Here is a 13127-nt window from a genome sequence, read left to right as displayed (position 1 = left end):
GACACTTTTTTTTTTTTGCTGTGGAGCAACCCCTGGTTTTCACACTGGCAAAACATGAGACAAAGCAGTCGCACTGGATTATTCACTTCGGTGATAAATATTACATCCTGACAGCAGTTCAGCAGGTTCTCCTAACAACCGCCTGGTTTTGCTCAAAGCTCTATATACTTGATAAGCATTCTATCATGAAGATCAGAGCAATCTTATCTACTTCTTCCTGGCTGACTACATCTAAGTACAGCCATCTCCTTCCTGGACATAGTAAGCAGCTTCAGACTCCTGCCTGATGCTTGATCCATTTGGTGTTCAGCTCATGCTTTGGGGCCTGTAAGGAGGAATGTGCTTCCAGATGCCAGCACATGTCAATGGCCTATACCGTGGCCCTGCCTAAACTGCACTGTGTCAGATATCAAACCTTTGGGAGTGGCAAAAAGCAAGCAGAATAAAATCAACAACCCTTATGTGCATAAACGTCTGTGATAAGATGTAACCCTTTATTTTCATTTTGCTGAAAGGGAGAGAGGTTTTGTGCCACGATCAGGACAGCTTGACTCAATGCGGGTTTTATTTCTTACAGGGTCTTAGCTTTTACCTCACCATCTTGGCAAGAGTCTGTCTCCCTGCTTGATTTGGCTTAAAGTCTCAGGGAGGGGAATGTCAGTGAATCACTGACTACTGCTTTGAGTTGGGTTGTTTCCAATGCCCAGTACAGTAGGAGTTAGGAGATTCCTGTTCTCCCGCTCTTCCTTTGGTTTCTGCTTTAGATGGAGGAATGGTGGAGTTTCTTCCTTGCAAAAGCAGGGTGAAAAGTATCAGGAGCCTGATCATCTTGGACCCTAGTGGAATGACTGGGAACATTCTTACCCCAACTTCTGCACATCCTGAGGTTGGCGTAGTGCTTGAGGTAGGGGAAAAAACAGACTCTGCATGCTGAAACAAATAGAGGTGCATGGACAGTGTTTAAAGAGACCTGTCTGTCTTCTCTCAAGAGCTTTAGTGATACTTTGGGTGTCTCAATGGCTTAACAGCTTTTTATAGCCGAGCTCTTCTTGCAGGGCACTGACCTCCTTAGAAAAACTATCCCCCTCTCTTCAGGAGTCTGACAGAGAATTAAGAAAGTACAGCCACAATATCAATGACCAACCGTGTGAAATCTGGCCCCACATTCAGATAAGTATGCATACACTTGCTTAAGTTACTGCCACTATAATCCCATGCCTGTAAACGGAGTCATGGAAAAGGATCTCTCCTACCTCCAAGTCACGTAACCCTTGGACGTGTCCTTCACTGTGCAGCCCACTGAGCTGCTGGTGGCTGGTGCAATGGTACCTCTGCGCAACGAGAAGGTAGCTGGAGCGCCTGCAGGTCTGGCATCTGCTCAGTTCCCTGACTGAGGAGTTTTGAAAGTGATTTGGGAGCTGCCTTGGTCCAAACCTCTTTCTGTTCTTCTAATGAGATTATTTGGTGCAGCTGAAGGACTCGTTGCTGGTGCCATAGGAACTATTCCGTGGGAAGCCCAGGCTGAACAGCCAGCAACGCTACCTGCAGTGTGACGTGGTCTGTCCAGGAGCGCAGGATGCACAAGAAATGTCTGGCAGCTGTTCTTGTTCAGATTCATGGCAAGAAATTAGGAGCTTTTACTTCTGAACATCTTTAGATCCTCAAATTCCCTCCTCCAAAAGATAATCACTGCATGTAGGCCTTGGGCAGGGACTTTGCACATACAGGATTTCGAGGCACTTTGCCTGTATAGGGCAGCCAGGAGAGTGTCAGAGGTCTTTGATACTTATGACACCAGTTCATTTGTTTAAAGATCTCTATTTTTAAGCCTGGTTTCCCCAGTACTAACTCTTGATATGAGGACTGAGTCTGTTCTGTTTATGCCATCTTTCTCTGGTGTTTGATATCCCTTCTCTCTTCAGCTCATTGACTGGAACTAAAGAACTGCTGATTTTCAGATACCAACCATTCCCTGCCTCCCGGGGGAAATTCTTGCCTTCTGCATGTATGTTCCCAGAAATACATCTCTGACTCAGTCTGATTACGAAATGCTGCAGCCATTTCCCCAGCTACTTCTACAGAGTGTCATCATTTATTCACATTCAGTCCCCACGTAAATTTTATTAGGACCTTGAGAGGACCTAAGTCCTTTTCATGAGGAATTTGGTGCAGTATTGCAATCGTGCATAGCATATTCTTTCCTTACAGCACATCTTTCATCTTTCCTGATTCTCTGTTGGCACTAAACTGCTATAATTAGGCGCTGTAAACAAATCCTTAGCTTCTCTGATGTTGTGAAACACTCAAACTTGGATTTCTGACTATCCTGTTCCTCAAATAAACCTTGGCTCTCTACTAAAGGCATCTTACTAACGTTCTCAGGTGATCAGGATTGAGGCAATGAGTTCACCAGCTCTCGGTGGTGGTGGTTAACCCCAGCGAACAGGGTGCTCTCTGCAGAGTTGGATCCTGCCACTTATCCTTGTATCCAAGCGTTAGTCCCAACAACAATTTCCTCGTCTGCCAGCAAGTGAGAACAGGCCTTCAAAAGTGGGCATATCTGCATGTGATACAGATTCACAAATTGCTTACTTGCACATAAATATCTGTGCCCGAATGCAGGTGTGTGCAGGTGAGCAAAACGTACTGCAAAAGATTATATATATGCATGAATGAATATGCACATGGGTGTTGTTTTAGCTAAGGGAATAGCACATGAGAATGCTTTGTTTCAGCTTCTCTGGATTTTTCTTTCTCTGTTTTTATGCAATTTATGTTACATGCTTTTTTTTAGTGTGATCTTTTAAAACTTGAATTTACTAAAGTATATAATCTTGAAAAATCCACTTAAGATAGACAATACATATTAGAGTCTAAACTATTGCTGTTTATTATTAAAAATAAAAATAAAAATAAAAATAACCAAGCTTGCAGATCTTGAACTTCTTACGGTCAGGATTCAATGTGCAAGGTTCAATCAGGCTGCTCCACGTAACGTGACCTCTTTTCCCCATCCATCTCACCCAGTCAGTCCCCATTATCTGCAGGGGAAGAGCAGATGCCCTGGACTGTGAGCTGAGACTAGCTGAGAGTACTGGGTGCTAATCCCCCACTGAACACTGCAGCCGTCATCAAGCAGAGCTCTGAAGTGTGGGCATCATCTTGCATTTGCATCCCACGTTCATGAGGTCTAGTCCTTACAGGTAATTTATAGGAAAGCTCCAGGAAGATCCTTTTGGGCTTGTCCTTTTTGCTCCGAATCCTTCAGAGGTGGCTTCGCCCCCTCACCAGCATCCCAGCTCATCTAATTACTTACATATTAAGCTCTTTTTCTGGTTAGCTGACATCTGCCCATTTCCAATTAATCCTTGCACACAAGCTCAATAACCTGAGCCATCTGTATAGGTAAGAGAGATAAGCTTCCCATTAAACATTTACAGGACATAACAACAGAGCGTTGAAGCAACTGTTGCTGAGACAACCCAGGCAGGCAGGAGGGTGTCTGCGTGCAGGGGAGTAGCTGACCCCACGCCTCTGACTGCCACGCTGCAGCCAAACGAGAAAAATGTGTGCAAGTCTGAGCCCAGGGTATGTGGACCTTCACGCACCACCAGCACCAGGGTGTTTGCTCCTCTCCCACCACCAGCACCAGGGTGTTTGCTCCTCTCCCTTTCCTGAGTGTCCTTGCTACATTAGCATGACAAAGGCTTTTAAAATAATGCAACAGCATTCGGGGCCCTAGAAATTCTAGCAACCAAACAGCCTTTAAATAAAACATCCACTACTTATGCAGCAGCTCTAAATGACCTTTAACCTAAAAGGCTTAAAATAGCGCAGAAGTCAGTCTGACCCCTTTGTTCAGCTTTCCTGAACAGGGTGAAACATGTCCTTAATTCTAGACAGAGGCATTATCTTTGTCCCTGCACTTCATCAGATACTGGCCTTGTTTTGAAAGAACAGTTTTGTTTCAAAATACTGCCGGGATGGGGTTTTATCTTGCTCTGCGTCTTCGTTCTTTTTCCCATTCAAGGTTTCCATCTCCGGGGCAGCACAGAGGACATCTTTTGCTGGTATATCGCATTCCCTGAACAGTGACTAATGCCAACGGAGGGTAAAGTTTTGCCTAAAAACCTTCGTGACCTAAGGGGTCATGTAACTAAGGGGCTTACCACCATTCTGCCCATTTTCTCAGGAATGAAGCCAAGGTGTTTACAACTTTTTAAGAAATCACAAGATGTGAGATCTCAAGGGTTGGCAGCTAATTGCTTTTAAGGGTGTGAAGAGTACAAGGGGCCACGAACGGGGAGGCAGTCCCTCCTCTGCTCCCTCAGAGCCAAGACAAAGTACAAGCAACCAAGGCAGAAAGTTTCTGAGCTGTGAGCGAACTTGGCCAGGACATTAGAGCCCCAGACAGGCACGGTGACACGAGTACAGCGCTCAGCAGTTCCCCAGCACACGGACACGCACTCAGCTCCACCAAATGGAAGCGAGCCAAACGCAGACACGGCCCTGGCGGTGTCTTCAACTCCAGCATGGGAGACGATCCAGAGACCGCCCGAGGTCAGCTCAGAATTTTGTCCTAATAATGTGTTTGGCGCAAGGCGTTACGGGGAGAGGCCGTGCAGCCCCTGACCCCGGTCAGACCCATGCTGGAGACGGCTCCAACTGCTTCCCGGGAGAATGGGCAGGAACAACCCCAGGTATCTCCCCCAGCAGCGGCCCTGCACCCAGCTGGGTTTGCAGAGCCGGGGCCGAGGGGTGGATGCCTGGGTGCTGTGCCATGGGGCGATGCCGCAGGGCCTGCTGCAGGCTGTGACGCACCCTGGGGGCACGAGCAGCAGCCAGCATGGCCCTCGGCCGAGCCAAGCTGCAACCGGATCCGCGCTTTGCAAGCTGATCCTTGCTGCCAGCTGGCCTGACGCAAAATCGAGGGCACGCAGCACAGCGGGGGCATGCAGCACATGGAGGGCATGTGGCACATGGAGGGCATGCAGTGCATCGAGGGCATGGGGCACATAGAGGGCATGGGGCACATCGAGGGCATGCGGCACATCGAGGGCAGGCAGCACCCAGAACATCGAGGACACACAGTGCCCAGCACATCAGGGACATGCAGCACCCAGCACATCAGGGGCACGCACAGCGTGGGTTTACGCCTGGGTCTGCACTGGTGGCCGGGTGCCTGTGTGCTGCTGGCTGGCGAGTTGCTGCTTGCATAAAGTTAGTTTGGAGCTAGCTATGGAGGGAAGGATGATGATCAGCTCTCTGCCTCCTCCGCACGGAGTCCGAGCTGCTGGCTGCTAAACCCACAGGCACCTCTGAAAGCTCGCTTGTTTCTGTTCGCTAATTGCTACGGGAGGCTTCTGCACTGCAGAACCAGTGCAGACCAGTCCAGATCTCTTCCAGCATACATTTGCATCAGTAGCTTTTCCCCACTGATGGTGTAGACTGTCAGCATGATTATCTCAGCTGCTGTAAGCTGGGGCTTCCATTGCAAGGGAATGTGGCTGAGCTACCAGCTCTGCTGTGCAAAGCTTCCTGCTCTGTGGCTGTGCTGCTGCTCTGCACTTTGGACTGTGGTGCTAAAAAGCAGAGGGCTGGCACGGCTCGTGGTGTTGCTGGGTCACTGTCAGCACTTTGTGGGAGAATCCGTGTGGCCTGGGGTGCTTCATCATGGCAGGAACCGAAACACCTAGTGCAGCCAGCTGGCTGCCCGATTATATCTAAAGACAGCTTGCATTCACAAGCCCCAGTCTGCTAACTAGTGTCACTCCGAGTGTATTCAGCAAATAATTGTGAATATTGCAGACATAAGAGAAAAACCAGGCAGGCTGAGGACTGTGGCTAACTTGAAAGCAGTAAAAGTGAAATTCATCAAAGAGACTACCAATTACTTATGTTACTCAGGGCCATGCTGCAGGGAAGGAAGCACCAGGTTTCTAGCGTGTGAACGCATTTCTGCTCAACGCCTGCATGCTGGCCGGCCTCTGCAGCGGGGCGTGGGAGTGGAAAAAGCTGGGGTAGGGAGGGCACTGGCCTGGGTTTAATCTCCTGTTCCTGCCTTCCAGTTCGGGGGCTCTCCTGTGGCTGCTCCACTGCAGAGGGAGCCTTGAAAGGCTGCCAGGTCTTTCAGGGGGTGGAGGAGGAAGTGGAAGTAGAAGCATCTGTCTTAAAATACTCTTCAAACAGCAGTCGTTTCTGCTCACTGATCAAACAAAGGGGTGTGTGAAGGGGCTTCCTTTTCATTCGCTGACCCTTTGTTTTCCCCGCAGGGAAACGAACACACCCTTGTCCCATCCGAAGCAGGGACGCACCAACCCCTTTGCAGACCCAAGCTGATATCTGTGCTGCTTTTCCCTTCCTTCCTAACTCACGGGCTGTTTGCGGTCACCCCTTCAGGCACCCAGGCACCGTGAACATGCTTCTCACAGGTACCCCTTTGCTCCTGCGCCTATCTCCAGCAAATCTTCAAAACCTGCCAGCGCCACCACACCACCACGAGCCCTGGCACTCCTGGCAGCGACGCGGCAGGCTCGGCAGGCTGTTGCTGTGCCTTTGTTGCCACGGGAAGAGGCGTGCAGGCTCTCCTTCTTTGGAAGCATGGCTCTGCTCCACATCCCCGCGCTGCTCTGCCCTCCGTGCGGAGGGTTGAACTGAGCTGCGTGGCCGTGTCCTACGTCACTTGTTTTTAAGAAGCTCTTGCCAGCTTCCTGCTGGGGAGCCGATCCTGCTGACGTGTGCGGCCAGGCCACGTCAGGCGCAGCCGGGAAGGGAAATACGGTCCTTTTTTGGGCTCAGGCTAGAGCGAAATCTATTGGCCTGAGCAGAGGAGGGCTGAGATTCGGGAACAGCTGGGCTCTGTCGCTAATTTAGCACTAAGAGCTTAAACAATGCCCAGGATAAACACACGCCAGCACTGGCAGATCTCCCTCTTTTTCTCAGCTCAGCACAATATTTTCCCTTTCTCTTTTAAAAATGTTATTTCACTGCTGATAATTAATTCGAGTGGAATGCTCTTCCACAGTTATATTTAGATTTTCTTCTCCAATGGCACTCCCCCGTTCCAACTTGTGTGATGCAGCTGTATCGCTGTGGGTTTTGAAATGGAAACAATCAGTCCACTTCTACAAAACTTAGCAGTTTCATGTCCCGAGGCAGCACCTGAACCGCGGCACTTCTGGGGATTCAAAAAGGCTGCACATTGTGGGGGAGAACTAGCACAGCAGAACCAAAACACTTAGACCTGCAGCTTGGGCTGGGGGCTTTCAGGTGCCTGAAAAAGGGGGAAGAAACCAGTTCTGGATCAGAGCACACTGAAAGCAGTGTGTTATTTGGAGTTGGTTATTCATGTGCATGCACATTTGGAAATCTGGACACTTTACAGCAAGTCTCTAAGATAGTTTTATGTCAAATCTCCACCTGACAGCTCCTCGGCTTCGGGGAATACCCCAAGCTAGGCTCAGAATCCATAGGAAGGCCCCCAGAGCATGCGTCCTACCTGCCTGGCAAGGCTTTGCTCCAGCTCTGCCTGGCAAGGCTTTGCTCTCTGCCCTCCCTCCAGCTCTGACACGGCTGTAGGCTGCAAAGTTCCTCCTTTCACGTGGGTGGCTGCTCGATAAGACGGCTCTGCTCCGTGCCTATGTGGCGTAGTTAAAAAAAATAAATAAATCAGGCTACCAAGGTTACAGAGCTGTGAGGAGGAGACAGTTAATCAGCGAACAGCTTTCTACCCTTGCATCAACAGCCCCAAATGAAGGACAATTACGGTGCTGCTGTTGTGGGATACACGTCCCGGCTGGAAAGTCCCTTTCCAACCCCAGGCCAGCCTGAGCCCAGGGTCTCCCAGCAGCTCCGCCAGCTTCAGTGCCCTGCTGCCATAAGGGACGGTCACACCCCGGTCCCTAATCTTATCACAGCACGGTGGAAACTTGTTCAGCAGGGTCATGGAGCGAGACGCAAAGTGGGTCCGTGAGGAATCCTTCTGCTTTTCTCATGTTGGTCAACGCTTGGTCAGAATCTTTTCTCTCCCATGTGCAATTCCTTTCTTTGCTTAGTTCAAGCTGCATCAAGTGTAATTAGGCAGCCCCATACAATTAAGACAACTATGTAAGGTAAGCACCCCACAGAGTAATTGTGGGCAATTTTTAGCATACCCAGGGGCGGTTATAGGGCCCAAGGTGGCCCTTCAAATGATTTACCTGCTCACATGTCTCTAAAGCACTCATCTTAGGTGTGTCTTAGGTGGCATCTTTGAAGTGGACATTATTGTTCTGCTCCTGCTGAGAAACAGCTGGCTGGAGAAGTGCTCTTTTTTTTTAATTCCATCTTGCAAGAAGGGAGTTTCATGTCGTGTTTCTATTCTGACGGACTGAAACTGAGACCTGAGATGCGAGTGACCCAGATTCAGATGTGACCTGCCAGAAGCGGGGCTTGACTCGGAGAGCTCTCCCTCCACAGGTGGAGCGTGGGTTGCTCTAGGCACAGGCTTGCTTGCTCATTGTTCTCCTTTCTCTTTTTGATGAGAAATTCCACCCAGGGTCTGGAAATCTTCCCAAGAAAACGGTGCTGACACGAACAGACTTCCTTGAAGTGTTTTGTTTGTAGTGGAAGGCACGTCAGTTCTGCTGCAAACACCACAAGGCTCCTCCTTTAGGTCCTGTACTTTTGAGAATAAAGGCAACCCTCTGCTCTCTGCTAGCCCTCTGCTGTGTTCCTTGAAGCCATTTTATCCCTTCCCTGCCTGAAGATTGACCTCTGCTCAATCAGCAAAATGCCTGAGGCACGCCAGATCCTAATCTGCAGCTCAGCTCTGAATCTGGAGTCACTCTGTTCTCATCCAGGGATATGTGAGCCCGGACCTGGCTGCGATAACTGAACACCAGCACCAGTCCTGATACGGCCCAACTAGGAAGGATGGTGTTACGATTCAGAGGCTGTAGGAAGTGGTAGGTTGGAAAAAATTGCCTCATTTCCCACCCCCACTTTGCAGGCAGAGCCCTTCTCGCTGTGTCTGTGCTTCAAGGAGGGGGCGTCATGAGCACAAAGGATTTTTGTCCCCAAGGCAGCAGAGATGCCCACAGGGCATGGGTTTGCTCTTGGGCTTGTCCAGATCCTCCTCTAACTTGCCAGCAGCATGTACCTGTACATCTGGGGTGTTTTCCAATGCACGTGTTCCAGTCTACACAGAGCTGAGACCTTCCCTTTGTGAAAGGAAAGGTGAGAGCGCTCTGAACTTGTTCTGGGACAGCGCAGGGTGTGGGGAAAGGCTGTGGTATCAGCGTGCGGTGTTACGATGTCTGCTCCCTCCAGCTCACTAGGCCTAGTGTTCTGCAGTGCTAGCATCTGCCCAAGGGAGCTCCAGGGATGTCAGTTAATTTAATGATTTTGGTCATTTCTAAGGGGTTTAGGATCACACTGAGTCATCTCCCCTCTCCCCTCCCCAAGACACACATCGTCCTCCAGAACTGACGTCTGATTTTATGCTTTATTCTTTTTTCTCTGCTCATTTTAGCTGACTCCTATGGTTCAGCCCTTAACATGGATGCACCGAGCTAGTTCGTGTTTTCAGTTTTCTTCTTAGCAACAACCTTTTTTTAATTAAAAGCTCACCCCTCGCAGGAGGGGAAGAAAAGCATCCAACCCGAGGAGACTTGTGATGAGATCTCAAGCACTGGCAATTCTGAGCTGGAATTTCTGATGGTGGAACGGAACAGTTTGGGCACAATGTGGCCTTGCTAAAAAGAGGGAAAACAACCATTTATGGCAGACAAACGGGTGCAATCGCCAAGCAAGGGCTCTCCTGGGCTCTGGAGCAGGCAGGGTGAAGGGTGCATGGGTTATTATTAGCTGCTTTGTATCGTAAAGAGGGCCTTCGGTTGCCTGGTCTCTGCAAAAGCTGCTTCACTCAGGAGTACTCTTGAGAACGAGGGAGTGGAAAGCAGGAATTTCAGCCCCTTTTAAGGTCTGTTTACTTTTCCAGCCTCCACAGATTTCAAGGGCATTGTATACGAAGCAAATCTGACATGGTTATCACGGTGAGAGCTGGAGGCGCAGGAGGGACTGGCGATCCCTGGGGCCCTGTCATCCAGGAGTTATGGGCCACGTGGAGGTGTTTTCCTGCTCCATGGGGCCATTTCCATACCAAGTGACCGGGATCTGGGTTGAGAACGGCCCGTGGCTCCGCAGGGACCATAACAAAACAGTCCTGTGCCTTGCGTTCGCAGGGCTTGTTGCTGCTGGCAAACTGGAAGGTGACTTTCCCCTCTCTTCCCTCCTGCACAGCGTTTTCTGTAAGGACACCACAGCATCCATATATAAAAGGTGATGGTCTCATTGCTGCATTCCCAGCTCCCTCACTAGTGGTACAGCTTTTCAGGCACAGAAGTCTCCAGGTGCTTTCATAATCGGAGGCGAGCTTCCACGTGTGTCAGGAAACTGAGGCACACAGTGAGCAGAGAGTTGCTTTTGCAAACACACAGCAGGTGGGTGCCAGCAGCAGGGCCAACCCCGTTGTGCTTGTTCAGCTGCTTCTCAGGCCAGCTGGGAGACACGCCACCCCAAACACACACCGCGGAGCTGGGCAGTAAGGGATTGCAGCCCCACTTCACTCCTTACAGTGGGTACCAGCGATGTAGTTAGCTCTTGAACTCTGGGAACCCCCAACAAATGCCTTGATAGATGTACAGGGTCCAGTACTGGAGGTCGCAGAAGTGTGAGCTGCAGCTACGAGTGGCCATCACCTTGTGTGGTGGGACAGGCTGCAGCTCATGGTGCTGCCCTGGCTGCTGTCTGAGCAGCCCAGCTATCTCGGTGAGTAAGAAAACCTGGTTGGATACTGTCAGCACTCATCTTCCTCCCTTTTTCTAGCAGCATTGTGGTGATAACTCACTCACCTTCTTCTGAGCGAGCTGCAAGAGCCGCCCCAGCGCATGTGCTACTGGGGGCACCCAGGCTGTAAGCAGCAGAGTGTGGGGACAGCAGGGATGAGCGTGCGCCAGGATTAGGAGAAGCCGAGGAGCTCCCCTAGCGCAGCAGTGCTGCTGGGGGGCAGAAATGACTTCGTGACCTGCAACTCCTGTTTTACACTGCCATGACATCCCCAGTGCTGAGATCCAGGTTCCCCGAACGCTGGTGATCTGTTTTGGGGCAGCTCTTACAGCACGAACATTACATTTCAAATCTTGGGTTACCAAACAAGACTTCACATCCAGACTTGAGTACAGTCAGGGAGAGCAGATGGCTGGAATGGCAGGCAAAAGATCTTAGCTGCAGATGTGCTGTGCTTCCGTGAGGCTCTCACATCTCACATCGGGCTCATCTTGTCCCAGAGCTGCTGGGGACAATGCAAACAGAAAGGGGATGACCTGGAGCCTGAGCTCTGGGGGGACATCCCTGCTGAGCTCCTGGCTCCATCACAAACCGCTGGCCTGCCCCAGGCGTGCCATTTTGCTTTCCTGTGACTCAGTTTACCTTCTGGGAAATAGAGGGGAAGGGAAGAAATAGCACCTTACCTTGTCAACTAATTTTGCAGGATACTATATTAAAGGCACTTTAATGGGGCAGTTGAGGACCCTGTTACAATGAAAATTAATAAATCTGCTGAACTCTGACTAGAGTTCCCAGGTCTGTGCCCCAGCCAGCTGCAGTTTTCTCTCCCAGTTCAACATAGCCAGGTTTTGCTGCAAGTCCTGGCAGACCTGGCCCTCCAGTCTTGTACTCCTTGGGGTACCCCAGGAAGGTGGGCACATCGCTGAGATGAGGGGCCCGGGGTGCCCAGGCTGTGCAGGGAAGCTGCAGGATGCATCCTGCTCTATCAGAGGGGCTCCGATCTCTGCCTGGCCCCTCTGTCCCCCATCCCTGGCCCATGCTGATGTCTTGGCTGCTGGCAGATTGGATTGCACGTTCCCAGCTGGGAGGGAGGTTTCCTGACAGAGCTCCATGTATAATTCACTCAGCATGGCCTCAGCCAAGACTCAGTATAGGGAGGGGAAAATGGCTTATTGTTTTTCCAAACCTCCTTTTGTTTCCTAAGGAATGTGACTGCAAAGCCCTGCTGCTGCCAGAGCCTCTCTCGAGAGCCCTGCTCCAAAGGTAGGTCTTCCATGGGACTGCTGTGCCCAGCGGGGGATGCCAGCAAGAGAACTTGTTGTTTCTTTTGCAACCCAGCAGCTGTTCCCCCTGTGACACAGCTCGCCCCACTCTCCATCCTCTCAGGCACTGTGGCTCTCGGTGTTTCCTCTGCACAGCCTTTTCCTCTGTCACCTCACGGGGACCGGTGCCCATGTGCTGCATTTCCAGCCGTTGTTCTTGGCCTGTCTTAGCCACCTCATTTGGTTTTTAGTGCCTGCTCGAATTCCAGAGGTGCTGAGAGATCCCGGACAGCTTCGCTGACCTCTCTGTGGGAGACGGGAACATAGCTGCCTAGGGTGGGAGTGGGACCGTCCCTGCCATTACTGCTGGGTGGGGTGGGGCAGGGCTGCAGGGTAACTGGGCTCCCAAAGCATTAATTATAGCCTGAGCTGGTGATGAGCATGACGAGGACAATCGTTTCAAGGAGCTCTGGGGAATGCTGGTCAGCACGGGCAGGACTGAAGTGGCCCGGTCCCAGCTCTGGCAGAGTCCTCGAGGCCAGCTCTTTGACCACCGCAGCCCTGCCGTGCCTCAGGGGCAGCCTCCCAGAGGCCATTTCCAGGACGTCGATGTTATGTTTAGCTTAAGCAGGTTAAAATGTGCCAGTTTCATTCCAAACCTAGCTCCTACGTGAAGCTCCTGGGTTTTTGTAAAGGGAGACCGAAGTCCTGCGCAGGAATTGAGCAATAGGGCAAGGCCTTGGACAGGCACCAAGGTCTGACCTGAAAATGGCTCAGGAATCCAGACCCCACCTCCTCTCCTCAAATGTACACAGATAAAATCACGACTGCTTTAATTCCTTTAAATATAAGTGGAAAAATGCCCCCAGAGACTCTGCTGAAGCCTCGGTTGTTGCTGAAATGCAGAAATACGAAGAGAGAGCTTATGTGCTGCTTCTGTGAGTAATAGATGTGGCTCTAACCTGAAACCTGGGAACCAAACCCAGATGAACTCTGCGTACAATCCAAAGCCATGCCTAAACCCAGATTTTTGAGTAA

Source organism: Cygnus olor, chromosome 24, assembly GCF_009769625.2.
Source record: "Cygnus olor isolate bCygOlo1 chromosome 24, bCygOlo1.pri.v2, whole genome shotgun sequence".
NCBI lineage: Eukaryota > Metazoa > Chordata > Aves > Anseriformes > Anatidae > Cygnus > Cygnus olor.
This window is presented reverse-complemented; position numbering follows the sequence as displayed.